Consider the following 21236-nt stretch of genomic DNA (forward strand, 5'->3'; position numbering starts at 1 on the left):
CAGCTGCTTACTGTAACTCTTTGGCACTAGATGGCAGTGGCATTTGTGCAATGGAAGCTTGAATGTGGGCACCAAATGCCTGCCCCTAGATGAACCAGGCGTGTGACAGAGAGGGAGCCGAACCACCACAGCAGCTGGTTGGAGAGGAATCAGGCAGGCCTTGGGTGCTGGCAGGGCCAGTGCAAGTCCAGCTACATTTCTCATGCAAATTGGAAAAAGGTGTCCCCTCTTGAAAATGCCTTAGTTCCATCTGTTGTAAAATCATTGTAATATACTCATTTTGTTAGAACGAGATACTTATTGCCACGTGCTGGGATATTGTAATGATAAATATATAAATCTACATGTGCAGTGTGAACAGCACCCACTCCCTTTAATATGTCATCCTTGTGCAGTCCACAACCTGTTAAACCATATGGGACAGGCCTATTTCCTGAGTAGCAATGAGAAGGAACAAGAGAATGCTGACCTGATAGCTGGTGTGTTTTTTAGCTATTGTTTTAGCCATGAAGTGCTGATTTCATAAAAGAAAATCTGGGCCAGGCACGGTGGCTCAAGCCTTTAATCCCAGCACTTTGAGAGGCTGAGGCAGGCGGATCACCTGAGGTCAGGAGTTTGAGACCAGCCTGGCCAACATGGCAAAACCCCATCTCTACTAAAAATATAAAAATTAACCAGGCATGGTGGCATGTGCCTGTAATCCCAGCTACCCAGGAGGCTGAGGCAGGAGAATCACTGGAAACTGGGGGACAGAGACTGCAGTGAGCTGAGATTGTGCCACTGCACTCCAACCTGGACAACAGAGCAAGACTGCATCTCAAAAAAAAGAAAAAAGAAAGAAAAAGAAAGAAAATCTGAGTCCAAGAAACTTGTTCCAGTTGCCACCGACCTAGACATTAGATTAACCAGGATGAGAATCCAGACTTCCAAATCAGTGCTGTCCAGCAGAAACATAATGCAAGCCACAAATTGAATTTTAAATGTTCAAGTAGCCACATTTTTAAAAAGTAAAATTAATTTAAAAATAAATTTAAGGGCCGGGCGCGGTGGCTCAAGCCTGTAATCCCAGCACTTTGGGAGGCCGAGACGGGCGGATCACGAGGTCAGGAGATCGAGACCATCCTGGCTAACACAGTGAAACCCCGTCTCTACTAAAAATACAAAAAAAACTTAGCCGGGCGAGGTGGCAGGCGCCTGTAGTCCCAGCTACTCGGGAGGCTGAGGCAGGAGAATGGCATAAACCCAGGAGGCGGAGCTTGCAGTGAGCTGAGATCCGGCCACTGCACTCCAGCCTGGGTGACAGAGCGAGACTCCATCTCAAAAAAAAATAAATAAATAAAAATAAATTTAAAAGGTGAAATTCATTTTAATAGCCTATTCCGTTAAACCCAATATCCACAATATTACTGTTTCAACATGTAACCTGTATTTTAAAATTGTTGATGAGATATTTTGCTGTTTTTTTTACATGAAGTTTTTGGACGCCCATGTGAGATCCAGTAAGCAATTCTCCAGGGCTCAGGGCCCACGCGCTGCCTGAGACTGTATCCCTAGGGCGTTGGACTGGGTCCTGGGCAGGGAGCCACTCTGTGTATTGGCCTTGCTGCCTGAACGGTTTAGGGATTGTTCTCTCTTGGCTTGACTGATTCTGTGGGTCTTTTGACATCTTTCCATGTAAAATCAGTCTTTGGATCAGGATGTCTTAGCCAGGGCTTAGATGGGCATCCTGGACACTAGATATTGAGTTCCATGCAGGGACAGCCTCTCTCTCTTTCTCGAGGCCATTGCCAAACACAGCACTGACTTGACGGGCTCTCTGCCCATCACTCTGGAGGCAGGCCCTGCTCCCCTGTCCTCTGCATGAGCCGGGAACACAGCAGACGTGGGCCATACCAAGTTCCGCAGGGCCTTAGCACCTCCTGTGTTATTCAGTCCAGAGCGATGGTTGTTCCTGTGCTGACTGGTGTGGCAGAGGCATGCAGCTAGCAAAGCTCAGGTCTGCTCCAGCCTGACAGGGCACCTGACTTGAAGGGCCACAGCTGCTCTGTGTTTTGTGTCTGTCTATTTGAAGAACAGTTCAGTCTTGAATCTGTTTACTTCTGCCCTGCAGCTCTTGTTATGTGGCTGGGTCTCATCAGGAGGGAGAGGTGGGATTCACAGTCCTACCCTCTCACTTAAACATTCTTCCTTCTTCCCAGCTGCTCAGGAACAACCGGGGCAGACTTGGAAAGTGGGGGCCGTAATAGTTCCTTCAGCATTTCTGGTTCTTTGCACAAGAATTCCCTCTCTCTAGTTTGTGAAGCAAATGGGACCGGCTTCAATACGACCATTGCTGAGTGGGTTTCTATGACATTGAGTCCTGTAGGAATCTACATGAGGATAATGCTCTTCCCCGTCACCCACCTAAGTGTGAAGCTAGTGAACACCAGCTGGGTCTGTTCCTAGCCTGCCTATTAGACACTTTGCAACTATTTCGCTTTCACGTACGGTTTACGCCCTCTAACAGTTGTCCTATATCAGCAAAGAGCAGTTGAGTCCAGAGGACACCCCAACATCCCTCTTGATGAAAGGCACCATGCAGGGACGCCCTGCCGTGCAGGGAAAGCTGCACATACAGTGGCTCAGCCTCCTCCTCCCCTGGCAGCTCCTGAGCCTCTGTGGGCAGCAGAAGTGCGCAGGCCACGCTTGGGGCTGGGCACATGCTGTGGGCACACAGGGAGCAGTCCACGCTGCACTCCAGGCAGGAGGCGAAGTGGTTTTTGGTTTTTGTGAGGCCGTGTGAGCTCGTGCCCAGAGGTTCAGTAAACCCCAGCGGAGAAGCGCATCGCCCTCGCACACATTGTGTGTGCTTTTCATTCCCACCTCTCGTAACCAACAAAGACAAGCACTGTCTATAAAACCACCTGTGAACATTTTTCCCGTCTGTGTTCCCACTTGAATTTCTCCCAATTTGCAGCAACGCCCAAGGCATCTACAGCTGCCGTTTGTAGCAGAAGAGCAGAGATGATGGTCATTTTAGTCCACTGCTCAGAAGCAAGTGAGCCTGTGTGACCTGCACCAGCAGGCTGGGCTGGGCTAGGGGGCTGGGGCCAGCACGCTCCCTGCAGGCCGCTTCCTGCGCCCCAGCCCGCCATGACTACGCTGAACAGGCTTCCTAACTTTGGACAACTTGATCATAGATGTACACATGTCTAATTATGGCAAAGGTTTTTTTAAAGCATTCGGCGGTATTCTCCAGTCTGTTTCTGTTAAATTTTCTTTGGGAAAAGACAGTGAGCTCCTCACTCCCATGTCCACTGAGACACACACCTCAGTGTGGCACAGTTTCCTAGCACCAGTGCTGCTAAATTCCACCCAGGCCCTTCCACGCATATACCACAGAGAAGTCAGGGTTGATGCAGCTCCTGGGCACCGTAGAGTAGGGAGTAATTTTCTCCTAGGAGCATGGGAGATTTATGCACCATATCCCTGAGTGTGGAGAAGGAAGAGGCCCCAAAACCAGCTCTTTGTTGTATGGTGTCAGTGGCTATGGTTGAGGTCCCAGGAGGCTGGTGCTGGGAGGCTGGTCCCCGGAAGGCTGGTCCCCGGAGGCTGTTGACAGGAGGCTGGTCCCGCGAGGCTGGTGACAGGAGGCTGGTCCCAGGAGGCTGGTCCTTGGGAGACTGGTGCCGGGAGGCTGGTCCCGGGAGGCCAATGACAGGAGGCTGGTGCCAGGAGGCTGATCCCAGGAGGCTGGTCCCCGGGAAACTGGTCCCCAGGAGGCTGGTGCTCTGCTGCTATATCCAGGGGGATTCGGCCTTTGAACTCTGCTCCCTGCATGGCCCAATGTGGTGTGGAGGCCTCTAGGGATAATACAAGTGCAGACAGAGTGGCAGTTCTTTCTACAGACCCAGTCCTGAACCAGAGCTCCTCTCTGGGCCCAGGCATCTGCCAACCTATGCAGGGACCTCTCCAGCCTACCCGCCCAGGTCTCTTCCCGCCCACCTGCCTGATCATATTGCTCCCTGCAGGGGCTGCCCTGTGGCCAGGTCCCCAACACCCACAAATTACACAGTAGAGCTCAAATCTGGTTTTAAAAGGTGATCTTCAGGATTTAAGTTATCCTTTTGCACTTAAAAATGAATTTTATGCTTGAAACAACCATGGAACACTGCCTATTGTATCCATCCGTGACAGTTTTCTGGTTTTGAAACTGTGTGAGCACATCAGCACCAGGTGATATGAACCCTCAGGTTACCTAAGTCCAGGGGAGAGTCAGCCAGAGGAGAAGGGTGCCAGTGCCTGCCAATGGGCTGCGTGCGGTCGGCATCCCTAACCACCCGGCCGGCCATCACTCATTCTCTTATTTGTGCCCCAATCCCTGACTAATCTGTGTATTGCAAGGAGCATGAGGATGTACCTGGCAGAGCGCAGGCACGTGGTTCATAGTGATGGAAAGATCAACCCTGGCCTGGAGGAGCCAGAGTGTAGTACAGGTCGCTGTACAGGTACACAGGTGATTGATTGCAGGAGAGGGCGGGTGACGGACCTGCGTGTGGGAACAGAGCGTCACCGAAAAAGGCGCCTGGCCAGCCCAGGTCAGGGGAGGCTTCCTGGGGCACAGGTGGGAGGATCCTCGGTTGAGGGTCACCCCGAGCAGAAGCCAGAGGACACGGCCCAAAGGTGAGGGCCAGGGATGGGAGAGGTAGCAGGTGGCCCTAAGACGACTCATTGCCAGCCTCTCAGCACTGCAAAATCTGCCAGGCACTGGGCAGGAGGGTGCCATGGGTGCCATGAGGCCATGAGTGGTGCCCCTTGCTTCCTCGGGGTTCTGAGCCCCTTGCTGTCCTTGTGCAGTTGACCAAGTCCACACGGTGAGAGCGCTCCTGCCAGCCGCCTGACTTCTGTGGAGCCCTCTCCTTGGTGCTGAGGTTCCCCGAGGCTCTGGCCCGGCCATGGACTCCACAGCAGCATTCTTCAAATGATCAGTCCAGTGGATTGGGACCACATTTTTATTTAGATTGGACGGGATAAACAGAATGAAACAGGGTAGCATAGATCTTCATGCTGAGCGTACAGTAGGGACGGTACACTGGGGAGCTTCTGTGTTGTTGTGTGCGAGTCCTGACATAAAACTTAATTCAAAAACATCTCGAAGCCTTGGGCCGACAGCCTCTGCCCATAGAAGGCACCTGGTGATGACTGTAGACTAAAGAGAATTGGAAAAACTGCTGCCAGTTAAGTTTTCACTCTCACAACTTATGGGAAATTCTTTGTGGGCCAGAAAAAAAAAAAAAAGGTAACTTTCCTTTTATGGGTGTGGTAGTTTTAGTTTCAGTGAGTAATAGAATATTGAAACTTGAAAGGGCCTCTAAAGATGTTTTCTATTAAATTCCCCATTTTCCATGTGTTCCTGAGGCTCAGAGACCTTGAGAGACTTGCCTGGGGCCACACAGCATCGGCAGGGGAGCTGGCACAGGAATGCTGGCCTCTCGCCTCCTGTGTTTGGGTCCAAGTGCTGACTGTGGTGACCTCCCAGTCCCTGGGAGACCATGGCCTGTCCAGGAGTCCCACAGTGAGACAGTGGGCCTGGACAGTCCCACGTCTGTCCAGGGTAGCGGCTGGCAGGAGACCATGAGATTGGCCTTGGGGGGAGAATGGGCCCTAGGTGTCTGCCTTCTGGGTCCACATTGGACCCAACCACAGCCAGAACCCGTGCAACAATGAATCACTGACCAAGTCCGTGTGGACGGCATGATCTATGTCATCAAGACTCTGCAAACCCAATTTGGTGTGAAAGGAACAGAGGACCTGACAGAGTGACCCATAATGGTGGCAGCAAGGCCTGGTCTGGAGCATGGAAGCTGTGGGACACATATGTGCATCCACCCATTCAATATATGTATAATCTCATATATATATGTCTTTCATATGTCATATACACTTATGATATTACATAGGAATGTGATTATATTTTTAATGAAAACCAAGGAACATCCAATCCAAAGAAATCTTGAGGATGAAGCTCTTTTGAGTAGCCAGGCAGCTCTCCCTAAAGTGAAGAAGCGCTGGCTTATAAATGTATTTCCTCTCGAGTAGAGGCACCCTGCAATAGGTAGACGCTTACTCGTCTATCCTACTTCTGCTGACAGGCAGCATGGGAAGCCAGCCACCGCCAGCTTTCATGCCAGCTTCTCCAGAGTTACTAGCCCTATTCACTTCCAAAGTGACAGCGACACTCTGCCGGCACAGGCTGGCCACACGCTCCCACCAGCCAGAGTGGGGAGGGACCTGCTGTCACCTGCAGACACTGGCATCAGAGATAGAAGGGGCTGGATCTGACCTCACCCAGAACTGAGCTCACCCACGTGGGAACCATCATGTGGATCTTAGGGGAGACCTGCCCCCCAGCTTGCTCACGGAGCCCCTCAGCCCATGCTCTGGCGTCAGGTGCAGCTACAGCCTGATGCATCCCTGGGCTCCCAGGTCCATGGGGGGCTTGGGAACCTTGGGTCTGCCCCACAGCAAAGTCACTGAGGAGTCTGACGGTCAGCCATGGGCCATGGAAACCACCTCCGCCCTGGCCACTCATGCCCGGCAGCTCTGCCGGCCAGTGGCACTGGCGTTGGCTGGGCAGAAGGGCTCACAGAGTCAGCCCCATGTGGCTGGGAGCGCCGGTGACTCCAGGTCCTCTTCCTGTTCCCCCATTGTCAGCCTGTCTTCCGAGGGATAAGGGGAGCCAGCGTGCGCAGCTGAAAATGAACCCATCCTGAAAGCATTAATCCCAGCCGCCAAAGAACATTCTGAAGTTTTCCAGACAGCCTTTTTTGGAAGGTGTAAACTGCTGGAGCATCACTTACCTGATGACAAGAGTGGCAATCTCTTTCTCTAAGTTAGGAATGTCCTGTCAGAGCATAGGCCCTGAGTGGGGCAGGGCAGTGGCCCAACCTGGTCTGAGCAGAGGTCAGTGGTGGCCTGGAGGCTTCTCTTGTTATCTGCGCCCTCCCAGGACAGCAAGTGAAGCTGGCTGTCCCCAGTTCTCCTGTAGAAACTCCATGGCCTCTGCATTGGGATGAGGCTTCTGGATCTCAGCGTGGTTGTGAGTGCCGGTGACCCTTTCAGGGTACAAATGTGGACATGAGGTCCAGAGAGGCAAGGTGACCTGCCCAAGGCCACATGACAAGTAGGGCACTGGGAATGAAACCAGGCTCCATAGTACCCACAAGTGCCCACTCCCCATTCTCTGCTTCTGCTGGTTAGCTTCTCCTCTGGTCCTGCTGCTGAGCCTTGAGGAAGTGGCAGGGACGAGGGAAGGAGCAGGAGCCACAGTCATCTCAACAGCCAGTGAAGCTTGAATTTGGAGAAGGAAGACACAGTGGATTAATCAGCACGGAGGGTGGACCTGGGGTCAGCTGCCTAGTGTGAATCAGGTCTCCTGATTACTAACTGTGTGACTTCAAGCAAGCTCCTCCACCTTCCATGCCTCAGTTTCCACATCTGTGAAATGGGGATGATAACACCTACCACCGTGAGTTGTTGGGAAGAGTAAATTTAGTTAGTCTGATGAATGCATAGCATAGTATTCCAGACAAAAATATTAGAAATTATTATTAAGAATTTGATAGTTAATCGAAGTCTGGATCCCAGAAGAATTATATGATCCATGCAGATATAAAACTTATATCCCTGAGGCTTCTCTAAAAGATCAAAGGGGGGTTTAATTTTTTTTACATATATATATAAAAATATATATACTTATAAGTAGGTGTATACATAAATATATATACTTATAAGTATGTGTATATATAAATATATATACTTATAAGGATGTATATACATATAAAAATATATATACTTGTGTGTGTGTATATATGTATATACATATATACATACACACACATACACACACTCCTATCCATCAACAAATGGAGAGATGTAGACTACTCAGAAGGGAGCCCTAATTGGTTGGTGCAAGCTGTGTGTGAAATGTCATTTATTTATCTCCTCAATCCCTGGAGATTCCATTTCCTGGTTCACTTATCCTATGTCCGCCAAGAAACACAAATAGAAAAAGATGTTTAAGATTGCAGTTTTGTACCTGACCTATAGCCTGAACAATGAAGGGAACTCAAGAAAACTATTATTCAGAAGTAGGGTTTCAACTGCAAAGCATTAAATCAAAATCCATCTTTAAAATAGTAATACACTTTAGAAAAAGAAAAGGATTTGTGAGTCACGTGTAATCGTGAGGGTTCTGCCACCCTCCCCAAAGGGCACCGACTAGTAACGAATCACTGATCAGGATTACTGTGAAATCCTACACTCTAGTGCCACATGAGCTGGACAAGCAAGCGATGCGTGTGACAATGTGGCTGGGGCAGGCAATGCACACACTTCATGGCCAGGAGCCCCTGGCACAACTCGATTCCCATGTCAAGTCTAGATTCTGTTCTGCAAAAGTCTACTGCTGTGACTGCCTTCTTTTTCAACTGATATATTCTCACAGTGCTTTCAAAGACATAGGATTTTTTTCCAGCCATCCGTGCCCAGAAAAACTCAGTGATGGCATCAGTTCAAAAGAAAAACAAGCACACGTCCCATAAACTACATCAGAAGGTCATGCCCACACATCGGACCCAGCCATCTGTCCCTCCCAGAAGGCAACAAAGTCAGCAAGGCAGGGCATCTCTGAACATTCCACAGCACTTGCCAGTGCTCTCCATTTTGGTCCCATAACTGAGGGCAATGCCGAGAAAGAACACAGAGTGCTGCGTTTGGCGTTCTGTTTACTGTGGTTTTATTTTATTTTATTTTTTTCAGGCACTCAGGCCATGTGGTAGGGAGCTGGGGAGGGCACTCTGTCACCTCATGGGAATAAGACAGCTTCATACCATCATCTCCTTCTAGAAGAAGTCACTCCTGGGACAGTTTGGTTTTTATTCACCTGATAAGTTATGTGCTTGCTTGGTAATTCCTTCCAGGCCGCATCTTAATAAATTACGAGACACATTTGTATATAGCGTAAGAATGAAACTCATTAATCTTTTCAGAGGATTCACACTCTATCTGGATCTCAGATAGAACCAATAGGTCAACTTCATGAAAGTGTTATTCCTATAGGATTTCTTTGTAAGACCAGCAGAAATGGCTACATTTATGGCTTCATCAACTGCTTGCTTGCTTTCTTTTCTTTCTTTCTTTCTTTCTTTCTTTCTTTCTTTCTTTTTCTTTCTTTCTTTCTTTCTTTCCTTTCTTTCTTTCTTTCTTTCCTTCCTTCCTTCCTTTCTTTCTTTCTTTCCTTCCTTCCTTCTTTCTTTCTTTTTCTTTCTTTCTTTCTTTCTTTCTTTCTTTCTTTCTTTCTTTCTTTCTTTCTTTCTTTCTTTCTTTCTCTCTTTCTTTCTTTCTTTCTTTCTTATTATACCTTAAGTTCTAGGGTACATGTGCACAATGTGCAGGTTTGTTACATATGTGTACATGTGCCATGTTGGTGTGCTGCACCCATTAACTCGTCATTTACATTAGGTATATCTCCTAATGCTATCCCTCCTCCCTCCCCCTCCCCACAACAAGCCCCGGTGTGTGATGTTCCCCTTCCTGTGTCCAAGTGTTCTCATTGTTCAATTTCCACCTATGAATGAGAACATGCGGTGTTTGGTTTTCTGTTCTTGCGATAGTTTGCTGAGAATGATGGTTTCCAGCTGCATCCATGTCTCTACAAAGGACATGAACTCATCCTTTTTTATGGCTGCATAGTATTCCATGGTGTATATGTGCCACATTTGCTTAATAGAGTCTGTCATTGATGGACATTTGGGTTGGTTCCAAGTCTTTGCTATTGTGAATAGTGCTGCAATAAACATACACATCATCTGTCTTCTAACTCTTATTTATTCTCTCCTTCACTTTAAAGTCACCTTACAACTCCCCTAGACTTCAGTTTGTGTAGTGTTAAGATGGGAATAATGTCTTTTTCTACTAATGGAAATACTATGAAAATTAGTTATTGGTTTGTATCAGTCAGGGGTCTCCAGAGAAACAGAACCAGCAGGAGAGAGAGAGAGAAAGAGAGAGAGAGAGAGATATTAAGAGAGAGATAATGTATTTATTTTAAGGAATTATGTGATTGTGGAGGCTGGCAAGTCTGAAATCTGTGGGGCAGCCCAGCAGGCTGGACCCTCAGTCAGGAGTTGCTGTGCAGTCTTGAGGCAGAAAATCATTGTCCACAGGATGCCTCTGATTGCTTTTAAGGCATTCAGCTGATTGGGTGAGGCCCACCCACATTATCAAGGTATGTACTTTCAGTAATCTCCTTTACTTAAGGTAAACTGACTGTAGATATTAACACATTTGCAAAATGCCTTCATAGCAACATCTAGATTAGTGTTTGCTCAAACAACTGGGTACCTGCCTAGCTACACTGACATAAAACTCACCATCACTGTCCACCCTTTGTCAACTTGACATCTCCCTAAACTATACTTAGTTTCTACATAAAGACAAAAGCAAAGTCTTACTTCTGCCTAACATGATAATACAACAAGCCTGAGTACCCCAAGATTGCACACGCCCTTCCCAGAAGAGGATTCAGAGTCTTTGAATGATGCTTCCTCTTCTCCTTGATACCCTGTAACTTAAATACTATCATATAATAATCATATCATATAAAAGTCAGTGCAACTTATATTACATGGTGAGATAGAAGAAAACAAAGGTACTGTTTCATGTACACATTCACACAGACATATTCATAACAAAATAGGAGGAAACACTTACAACAATTACAATCCTCATTTCTGTAACTGTTCACATGGTCATGGCTGGTATTTATAATTACTTTGTCTCCTATCCAATCTGTATTCCCCTTCCCTTCAGAAAGCGCCTCAGCTAGGCATGGACCCTTACCTGATGGGGTGACCCAAACCTTCACTCCCGAAGGGTCTGGGCCATTTGTAATCCTGTCTGGATTGGGTGGTTACAGTTTTCCATTGACCTCAGTCACGGGGCATTGTGATTGAGAGCGCACTAGGAGACACCCCAAGGGATCCCCTGTATCCCAGACGTGCTCTTGCCCACATCCACTATGGAAGGCCGTCCAGTTTCCCGCAGTGGTCAGGATCAGTCACCCCAGCCAGCACAGCAGTTCCCGTTTTTGCCTTTGATTCTAAAGCACATGGATCCCAAAGCGGCTGGGTGGCAGTCTTGACTTCCAGCTCAGTGGAATCATTGTGGTGTTTCCTGGTGGCAGCATTCATCCCCCTGGAACCAAGACCTCTAGACTAGTAGAGCATAATGTTGTGAGAACAAGAAGCAGACATTTTGCTAGTGGGTCCCTGGGGATCATAGTGAGTGGTGCCACTCCCCTTTCTGCCCCATGATTCCTGGGCCCATGAGTCCTGGCTGTAGGAGAAATAGCACCATATATTGGATGCTGATTCAGAGCATACAGAGCCTTCTGGAGAATATTGCCCCAGCCCTGCAAGGGACTGTCACCCAGCTGGTGCTGTAACTGAGTCTTCAAAAGGTCATTCCACCATTCTGTCAAGCCAGCTGCCAGCACGATGGGGAGCATGGTAGAGCCAGTGAGTTCCATGCGCACGAGTCCATCGCTGCACTTCATTTGCTATGGAGTGAGCTCCTCAGTCAGAAGCAGTGCTGTGCAGAATACCGTGATGGTGGCTAAGGCATTCTGAAGTTCATGGATATTCACTTCCATAGGAGAAGACAAATCCATATCTAGAGTGAATAGTGTCTATTCCAGTGAGGACAAAACACCACTACCCCTTCCTTGATGGAGGTGGTCCAAGGTAGTCACCTTGCCCCCAGGTGGATGCTGACCATCCCAGGAAATGGTGCCATGCTGAGGACTCACTTGCTCTCTGCTGCTGGTGGATTGGATCCAGTGGTGGCCGTAGCCAGGTTGGCCTTGGTGAGAGGAAATCCATGATGCTGAGCCCATGTGTCACCTCCATCCACAGTGGCCACTCTATTCATGGGTCCACTGGGCAATGACAGGAATGACTGAGGAAAGAAGCTCAGTCATTGACTGCACTCCCCAGAATCCCATCTGCGGAATTACTAAAGTCCTCTTCTGCTGAGGTCACCCTTTGGTGAGCATTTAAATGGGACACAAATTTCACCACATGTTTTCCCATTCAGAGAGGTCTTTTCACATGCACTTTTCTAATTTCCTTGTCACCAGTTTTCCAATTACGTTTCTTGCAAATCCCTGAACAACCAGCCAAACCATCGGCCACAGCCTGCGAATCATTAAACAATCACACTTTTAGCCACTTCTCCTTCCAAGCAAAGTGCACAACCAGGTGCACTCCTCAAAGTTCTGCCCACTGAGAGGCTTTCCCTTCACCGCTGTCCCTCAGGGATGTCCCAGAGAGGGACTGCAGTGCTGCAGCTGTCCACTTTCAGGTGGTGCCTGCCTATGGTGCAGAAACATCTGTGAACCAGGCTCAAGTCTTATCTTCCTGTGTGATCCAATGGAACTGCCCTGGAGGCCACAGGTGCAGGCTGGATGAGGGAAGGCAGCATAGCCGGAGTGGGGACCATGGGCATTTTAGGCTGCTTCCTCATGTAACTTACTGGTGCCTTCAGGACCTGCTCTAGCCCAATCATGTATCCACCCTGCCATTTGGCCATGGAATGCTGCTGCGCACACCCAGCTGTATGCTTGGTGGGTCAGATAACACCAGTTCACAGTGGGCAGCTCTGGTTGCATGGTAATTGGTGGCTCATGGTCAAGCATTTAGTCTCCACCAAGGCCCAGTGGCGGACCAAGAACTATCTCTCAGAAAGAGCGTAGTTGTCCTTGGAAGACAAGAAAGGCTTGCTCCAAAATCCTAAAGACCTGCGCTGTGATTCACCTGCCAAAGGCCTCACATAGCATCCCTGTCTGCCACAGTAGTGCCTCAGGCACCATTGGGGCTGCTGGGTCATGTGGCCCAAGGGGTAGAGCATCTTGCACAGCAGCCTGGACCTGTTTCAGAGCCTTTTTTTTGTTCTGGGTTCCACTCAAAACTATGAATTTTGGGAGTCATTTAATAAATGGGCCAAATTAGTATACCCATCTGAGGAGGATATTGTCTCTAAAAATTCCAAGAGCCCCACTCAGTTTTTTTACTCTGGCTACAGGAAGGGTTAGATGCAACCACTTTTTCTCATCCCTTACAAGGGATGTCTCAGTGTGCCCCCACACCACCAAACCCCTACAAACTTCACTGAGGTAGAAGGCCATTGAATTTTAATTCGATCGATTTCCCATCCTCTGACATGCAGGCGTCTTACCAGCAAATCTAGAGTAGTTGCTACTTCTTGCTCACTAGGTCCAGTCAGCACAAGGCCATCAATGTCATGGGCCATTATGACATCTTGAGGAAGGCAAAGGTGATCACCATCCCTGCACACTATTTTGTGACACAGAGTTGGAGAATTGATCTACCCCTGTGGTGCTTTGCTGGCCTTGCCTGCTGAAAGCAAACTGCTTCAGTCTTTACTAACAAAAAAAAGCATTTGCCAGATTAATCACTGCATACCAGATACCAAGAGGTGTGGTGGGTTCATTTGCTTAAACAATGAAATATTGTTTGGCATCTGCAATTGGAGTCACCACCTGGTTAAGTTTATGATAATCCTGTCATTCTCCATGATCCGTCTGTCTTTTGCACAGGCCAAACAGGAGAGCTGAACAGGGATGTGATGAGAATCACCACCCCTGTATCCTTCAAGTCTTTGATGGTGGCACTATTCTCTGCAGTACCTCTAGGAATGCGTATTGCTTTTGTTTTACCGTTTTCTGAAATAGAGACAGGTTAGTGGTTTCCACTGGCCTTTCTTGCATAACAGCCCTCGCTCCACAGGTCAGGAAACCAATGTGAGGATTCTGCCTGCTGCTGAGTACGTATAGGCTGATGATGCATTTCAGAACTGGAGAAAACCCGCAGGATGGGTTCAGGGCCACACTTGAACCATTGTGAGAAGGACATGAGATAAAACTCCACTGATCACCTGTGCTCCATAAGCCCATCCCTGACTGGCAGACCATAGTGACGTTTGGCTCACATGAACTTAGGGTCAATTCACATCCAGTGTCCAGCAGTCCCTGAAAAGTCTGATTATTTTCTTTTCCCTCATGCGCAGTCACCCTGTTAGGGTAGATCCCTTTGGGGAAGCCTGGGAGAAAGATTAACAGTGTAAGTTTTTGGTATGGCGCTAGGGTCTCTCCTCAAAGAGACCTAACCTGTAAATTCAAGGGATTCTGGGTCTGAAAAGTAGCTGAAGTCTGGGGATTGATTGAAGGGCTGCAACTCTGTTTTGTGATTCAAGTTATACTTCTGTTCACTAGACCTAGAACTCTTCTGTTTATACAGCTCAAGTAAGAATGTAGTAGACAGCCCATCTATTTCTCTTCCAGGAAAATAATGGACTGCCAGTTGCCAGCTGATTACTGCCTTGACCGTGCTGTCTGTTTTGGTAACTTGTCTTGTGGTATTACCGCCTGGTCGGCCTTGTCTTTGGTAATTATGTGCCTCTATGTGGGCCCTGCCCCCTCCCTCTGGGGCCCGGTCACTTCCAGGTTTCCCAGCTCCATGGCCGTAGTTCCCACTGCAAGGTCTGGCTTATGGAGAAGTGTGACCCCAGAACTTTTCAAGGGCGTGAGGACTCCCCTTACACATCTGTTTCTCATGGTCATGGTGAAAGGCGTGTCCTCTGGACCCTCCTGGGATGGGAGGAAATAATAGTTACTTCCAATTTCTGAGTATTGTGCAACTTGGTAACAAACAGAGACTCTGGAAGCAATGCGGAAGAAGCCATCAGTCCCCCAGGCTCACAAAAGAGGAGATGTTCATGTTCGTTTCCACTGCAGTCAAGCTACCTGAAGCTTTTAACACCTTGAAGAGACCTGGCTGCAAATGTTTGTATTAGGAACATGCTAAGATCATGGAGAAGGATGCCCCTGTGACATGGAGAGTTGCAAGGGAATTGTCCCTCAGTGGAGGCCCCATTCTCCCTGTCACAACGGATTCCCTGAGCTGGGCTTTCAGGACTCTTGATTGCCAGAGGGTGGTGTAGACAGGGCGGGGGTGAACATCCAGAGTCTTCTCTTAGGAAGAGGCACCTGTACAAAGTGTGCCTGGCAAGAGGTCACCAGAAGAGGAAGGAGAGACCCTCGCTCAGGAGGGTCCCCAGTTCACAGAACATAGCTCTAGAAAGGAGAGCAGATGGCATCTGTGCTGGTAGACCCGCCAGTCCCCACCCTGCCGGCAGGCCAGGCTGCAGCATTTTTACAGGGGATCATTCAGGTTCTTCTAAAATACCTCCAGGGACAAGAGCTCACCACTTAATGAGGGGGTTTGTTTTATGGCTGGACTGACCTATTGAAAGATTCATCCTCTTGTTGGGCAAAATCTACAGAGTCTACACACATAGATACACATCCACACACAGATACACACACATGCCTACATACATATACACATATACACGTGAACACATACAAATAACATTCACGTGCAATAAGCATATTCATGTACATACCTCTACATGAATACACAACATACATACACATACAAACATGTCTACATGTGCACAGACATATTCACCTGCATGTAAAATACATGTGCACACATGTAAACGTGTACACATATACAGATGCATACACAAACATGCATGCATGCATAGCCTCACATATATACACATCCTGCAGAGTTGATCCACTTCTGCCAGCTCTACTCCCTCACAATCAATTTCCTCTTCTAAAAATAGCCCTTCTGATATTGGAAGTCATCCTTCCAAGACTTTTTTTGAAGAGACTTTATTTTTAGAGCAAATTTAGGTTCACAGAAAAATTGAGCAAAAAATGCAGAAAGTCCTCGTATACTCCCTGCTCCCACACACACACAACCTCTTCCACTATCAGTGGCCTGCACCAAAGTGGTCCGTGTGTCAGGATTAATGAACCTACCTTGACACATCATTACCCAATGTCCATAGTTTACATTACGGTTCACTCTTGGTGTTATTCAATCTATGGGTTTTGACAAATGTATAATGACATGTGTCCCCCATTATAGTATCATACAGAATAGTTTGACTGCCCTAAAAATCCTCTGTGCTGTGCCTGTTGATCACTCTTTCCCATCTAACTCCTGGCAGCCACTGACCTTTTTACTGTCTTCAGAGATTGGCCTTTTACAGATTGTTATACAACTGGAATCATACACAATGTTGTAGCCTTTTTGCGTTGGCTTATTTTATTTAGTGATAAGCATTTACGTTTCCTCCGTGTCTTCTCATAGATTAGTAGCTCAATTCTTTTTAGCACTGAATAATACTCCATTGTCCAGATGTACCACAGTTTATTTATCAATTTACCTACCAAAGGACATCTTAGTTGCTTCCCAGTTTTGGCAGTTATGAATCCAGCCGCTGTAAACATCTTGTGTGGATTTTTATGTAGACATAAATTTGGATAAATACCAAGAAGGGAGATTGCTAAAAGTATGTAAGAGTATGTGCTGAGATTGGTAAAAGTACGTTTAGTTTTGAAAGAAACTGCCAACTGTCTTCCAAAGTGGCTGCACCATTTTGCTTTCCTACCCGCAGTGAATGAGAGTTCTCATTGCTTCATGTCCTCACCAGCATTCAGTGTTGTCAATGTTTTGGATTTTTGCCATCCTAATAGTTATGTAGTGGTCTCTCATTGTTATTATACTTTGCAATTCCCTAATGACATCTGTATTAGGCCATTCTTGTACCACTATAAAGAAATACCTGAGACCGGGTAGTTTATAAAGAAAAGAGGTTTAATTGGCTATGGTTCTGCAGGCTGTACAGGAAGCATAGCAGCTTTTGCTTCTGGGGAGACCTCAGGAAGCTTCCAACCATGGCAGAAGACAAAGGGGGAGCAAGGAGTCTCACATGGCAGGAGCAGGAGCAAGAGAGAGGGAGGAGGTGCCATACACCTTTAAACAATCAGATCTCATGAGAACTCACTCACTGTCACGAGGAGAGCACCAAGGGGATGGTGCTAAATCATTGGTGAGAAATCTACTTCCATGATCCAATCACCTCCCACCAGACCCCACCTCCAACACTGGGGATTACAATTCAACATGAGATATGGTGGGGACATAGATCTGAACCATATCAATATATAATGCTGAGCATCTTCTCATATACATATTTGCTACCTGTACTTTTTTTTTTTTTTTTTGAGACAGAGTCTCGCTCTGTCGCTGAGGCTGGCGTGCAGTGTCATGATCTTGGCTGACTGCCACCTCTACCTCCGAGGTTCAAGCAATTCTCCTGCCTCAGCCTCCCAAGTAGCTGGGACTACAGGCCCCCACCACCATGCCCAGCTAATTTTTTGTATATTTAGTAGAGACGGAGTTTCACCATCTTCACCAGAATGGTCTTGATCTCCTGACCTCGTGATCTGCCTGCCTCGGCCTCCCAAAGTGCTGGGATTACAGGCATGAGTCCTGCGCCCGGCCTGTACATCTTTTTTAATGAGATGTCTGTTTAGATCTTTGCTGAGTTTGTAATTGGGTTGTTTCTTTTCTTATGAAGTTTTAAGAATTCTTTGTATATTTTAGATATACCATAGTTTTCCTTTGCAAATATTTTCTCTCAGTCTGTGACTTGTTTTCTCATTCTCTTGACAGTATCTTTTTCAGAGCACAAGTTAGTAATTTTCATGGAGTCCAGTTTATTAACTATTTCACGATTGTGTCTTTGGCATTTTATCTTAAAAGGCACCACTAAGCCTAAGGTCCTCTAGATTTTCCCGTATGTTATCTTCTAGGAGTTCTGTAGTTTTGCATTTTACGTTTAGGTCCACAATTCATTTTGAGTGTGTGTGTGTGTATATGTGTGTGCATGTCTATACGTGTGCATGTGTGTTTATGTATTTATGTCTATATCTGTGTATATATGTATGTGTGTATCTGTATATGTGCATGTCTATACTTATGCATGTGTGTATCTATATGTATGTATGTCTATATGTGTGTGTATCTATATGTGTGTGCATGTCTGTACATGTGTATCTATGTGTGTATGCATGTCTATATGTGTATATATGCATGTGTGTGTGTCTATATGTGTGAGTGTGTGTGTGTGTGTATGTCTCCATACTCTGTGAAAGAGAGGAAAAGGCTGCATATTTAAAGGATTAGGCTGAGAACCCTCCTGCTCTGCTGGTGGAAATGTAAAATGGCACAACTATTTGAGAAAATAGTTCAGCAATTTTTTAAGAAGTTAAACATGCCACCTATCACTTAGCCATTCCACTCTTAGGAGAAGCAGACACACAGGCCTACACAAAGGCTCCTGCATGAGGGATCCGTAGCAGCTTTATTTGTGACAACCTCAGACTGGAAATGGCCCAGATGTCAATCAGCCGATGAATGCATGCACAGACAGTGGCTCAACCCTGCAAAGGGGCACCACCCAGCAAGAAAAAGAAACCAGCTGCTGATACACACAGCAATGGAAGGGAGGCGCAAAATCATTCAAGAACCAGACAGAAAGCAGAATAGCCACTGGAGGGCCCCATGTCTATAAAACTTTGGAAAATGCACACCCATGTTTAGTGACAGAAAGCAGCTCAGGGGTTTCCTGGGGGCTGGAAGAGGCCCTGGAAGGATGGCAGGACTGAGGGGCCTGGGCCCACGGTGAGAGCGGCGGGAATGCACATCGCCCAGATAGTGGGGCTGCTGCAGGGGGGTCTGCTATGTCAAAACTTGTCAAATACATATTTTTAAAAGTTAAGACAGCACTTTATTTTTAAAAAGAACATAATGTATTTTTGTGAGTATATAGATTTTAGAGCCAGAAGAAAGGACGAGCATGATTTCCATATCTATTTGAGAATACGCATTTGAAGCAGCTCCCCTCTGATTTAATCCCACTGGGCACCTTTCTCCTGATCTGACCGTTCTACAGTCCCCTGGCAGCAGTCAGCACAGGCTGCACACACGGAGGAACGGAGCCAGGCTGAGCACCCTCTGCCCTCATTCACATCCCTCGCAGACCTCAGTGCCCATAGCCAGCCACACCAGCGCCCCAGGGCGCACATGCTTCACCTTTGTGCGTGCTGCTGGGGCAGAGGCAGAGAGACCCTGGAGGACCCTCTCAGAGCAGGAAACATTTCAGCCCAGAAGTGACATACATCACATTTGCCCACAAAGGTTCCCACAACTCATTCATCAAAACTAGCTAGGTACAGTCGTGTGTCGTTTAACAAAGGGGATATGTTCTGAGAAATGCGTCGTTTGGTGATTTTGTCTTGTGAACATCACAGAGTGGACTCATGCAAACCTAGGTGGCACAGCCTACGACACACCTAGCTGTGTGGTGGAGCTTCTGGCTCCTGGGCTAAAACCTGCACAGCATGTGACTGTGTTGAATACCATAGGCAACTGTAACACAGCGGCAAGTACCGTGTGTCTAAACACAGCGGCAAGTACTATGTGTCTAAACACAGCGGCAAGTACCATGTGTCTAAACATAGCTAAACATAGGACTGGGAATGTGTTGCACTGTGATGTTACGACAGCTGCGACATCAACAGGCAACAGGAATTTTTCAGTTTCACTGTCATCTTATGAGACCCCCATTGTGGTCTGTCATTGACCAAAACGTCCTTATGTAACACATCATGTTACTTGGTCCCACTGGATCTCAGAGGGGTCCGGAAGCAAAATGTTTACATGTGCCTGGCAAGAAACGAGCACAAACAATGACCAGTCAGGATAAGAAAGAGGTTAGGCCTGGCGTGGTGGCTCATGCCTGTAATCCTAGCACTTTGGGAGGCCAAGGCGGGTGGATCATTTGAGGTCAGGAGTTCAAAACCAGCCTGGCCAACATGGTGAAACGCTATCTCTACTAAAAATAAAAAAATTAGCCAGGCGTGGTGGCGGGCACCTGTAATCCCAGCTACTCAAGAGGCTGAGGCAGGTTAATCGCTTGAGCCTGGGAGGCGGAGTTTGCAGTGAGCCAAGATCGCGCCAATGCACTCCAGCCTGGGCAACAAAGCAAGACTATCTCAAAAAAAAAAAAAAAAAAGTTAAATTCAGAGCTACTTCTCATGGTGACGTTTTAAATCCTCTATGGCTTTGATACTGGAACTGCCTTCCCAGTTAGTGGTGGTCTCCTGGGGCTACCAGATGCATGTCAACCTCAAGGTCTTTTAAAGGGCCCCAGCCACTGGTCTTGGCTCAGGAGGCTATGGGAGCAGGGCCAGGCGTGTAAGCTGAGAATACAGGCCGTGCAGGGCCTGAAGTGTGGCTTTGCACCTTGCAGCCCAAGCCATGCCTTTCTTTTCCACCCCAAGAATCCAGGCCCCTGCAGCATTCCACAGCACGTGCTTACACAGCATATTCCTTCTGTGCATTGGGCATTATCCCAGAATATTCCTGGATGAGTGAGAATTTATCAGGAGAGAAGGGCCTAGATCTAACTAATCCCTAAAGACACCACCTTACTGTGTCCTCCACTCTGCATCCTGGGGTGTGTGGCATAGGGGTGGGCCCCTGCGGCCCTTTACTAGCCCCAGTGCTTTGCTTTGGGGCTGGAACTGCCCGCCTGGTCTGCTGCTTTTCCAGGCATGGATCTGCTGCTCTGTTGAGGAAGGGTTTGACAATAACGCCTGTTGTGCAGGGGCCACACTAATGTGTGCAGTGGGATGGTCTTCTGTGGCCTAATTTCATCAAAGCACAAAACTTAGGCTGCCTAGAAAATAACAGTTAATGTGTCCTCTGTGTGTGACTTCTCCTAGGAGGGCTGGCAGTGGGAGCTGGGCCCCAGTCGCTCAGAGTGACATCGCCGCACTGGTCTTGTGTACTTCTGATTGAGGACAAATCCATAAGCTCCAGAAACCCAACAAGCAAATAGTAATAAGGTTGGCGGAACTCTGAAAAGCTTAACTATTATGTTTTTGCTGAGCAAAAGAATCCCCCAGATCTCATGAAGAAAAGCCAGAAAACTGTGCTTTTCCTCAGAAGGTAGATCTGAATTTTTTCAGCCACTGGCTATGTGTGCAGTTTGGGGCCAGGTGTTTGTCCACTGTAACCACAACCTCAGACTTTCTTCTGTGGGGGTCTCAGAGCACTTTCCAGGACATGCGCGCTGTAAGATAAACCCATGAGCAGATATGCTTGGTCCTGCAAGCTGGAGTTACTTAGTGTTGATCATTTCATTCTTCGTGCATCCTGTTTGAGGGTTAGCTGAGCCCGTTCTGGTGG

The 21236-nt window shown here is 47.5% G+C and overlaps 1 protein-coding gene across 4 annotated transcripts in view; it reads left to right on the forward strand.

Moving 5' to 3' along the window:
- SH3RF3 (SH3 domain containing ring finger 3) overlaps positions 1 to 21236 on the forward strand; it is a 373930-nt gene that overhangs the window by 317176 nt on the left and 35518 nt on the right. The gene's annotated exons all lie outside the window — the stretch shown is intronic.

This window comes from Macaca fascicularis, chromosome 13 (genome assembly GCF_037993035.2).
Source record: "Macaca fascicularis isolate 582-1 chromosome 13, T2T-MFA8v1.1".
In the NCBI taxonomy this organism is placed as follows: domain Eukaryota; kingdom Metazoa; phylum Chordata; class Mammalia; order Primates; family Cercopithecidae; genus Macaca; species Macaca fascicularis.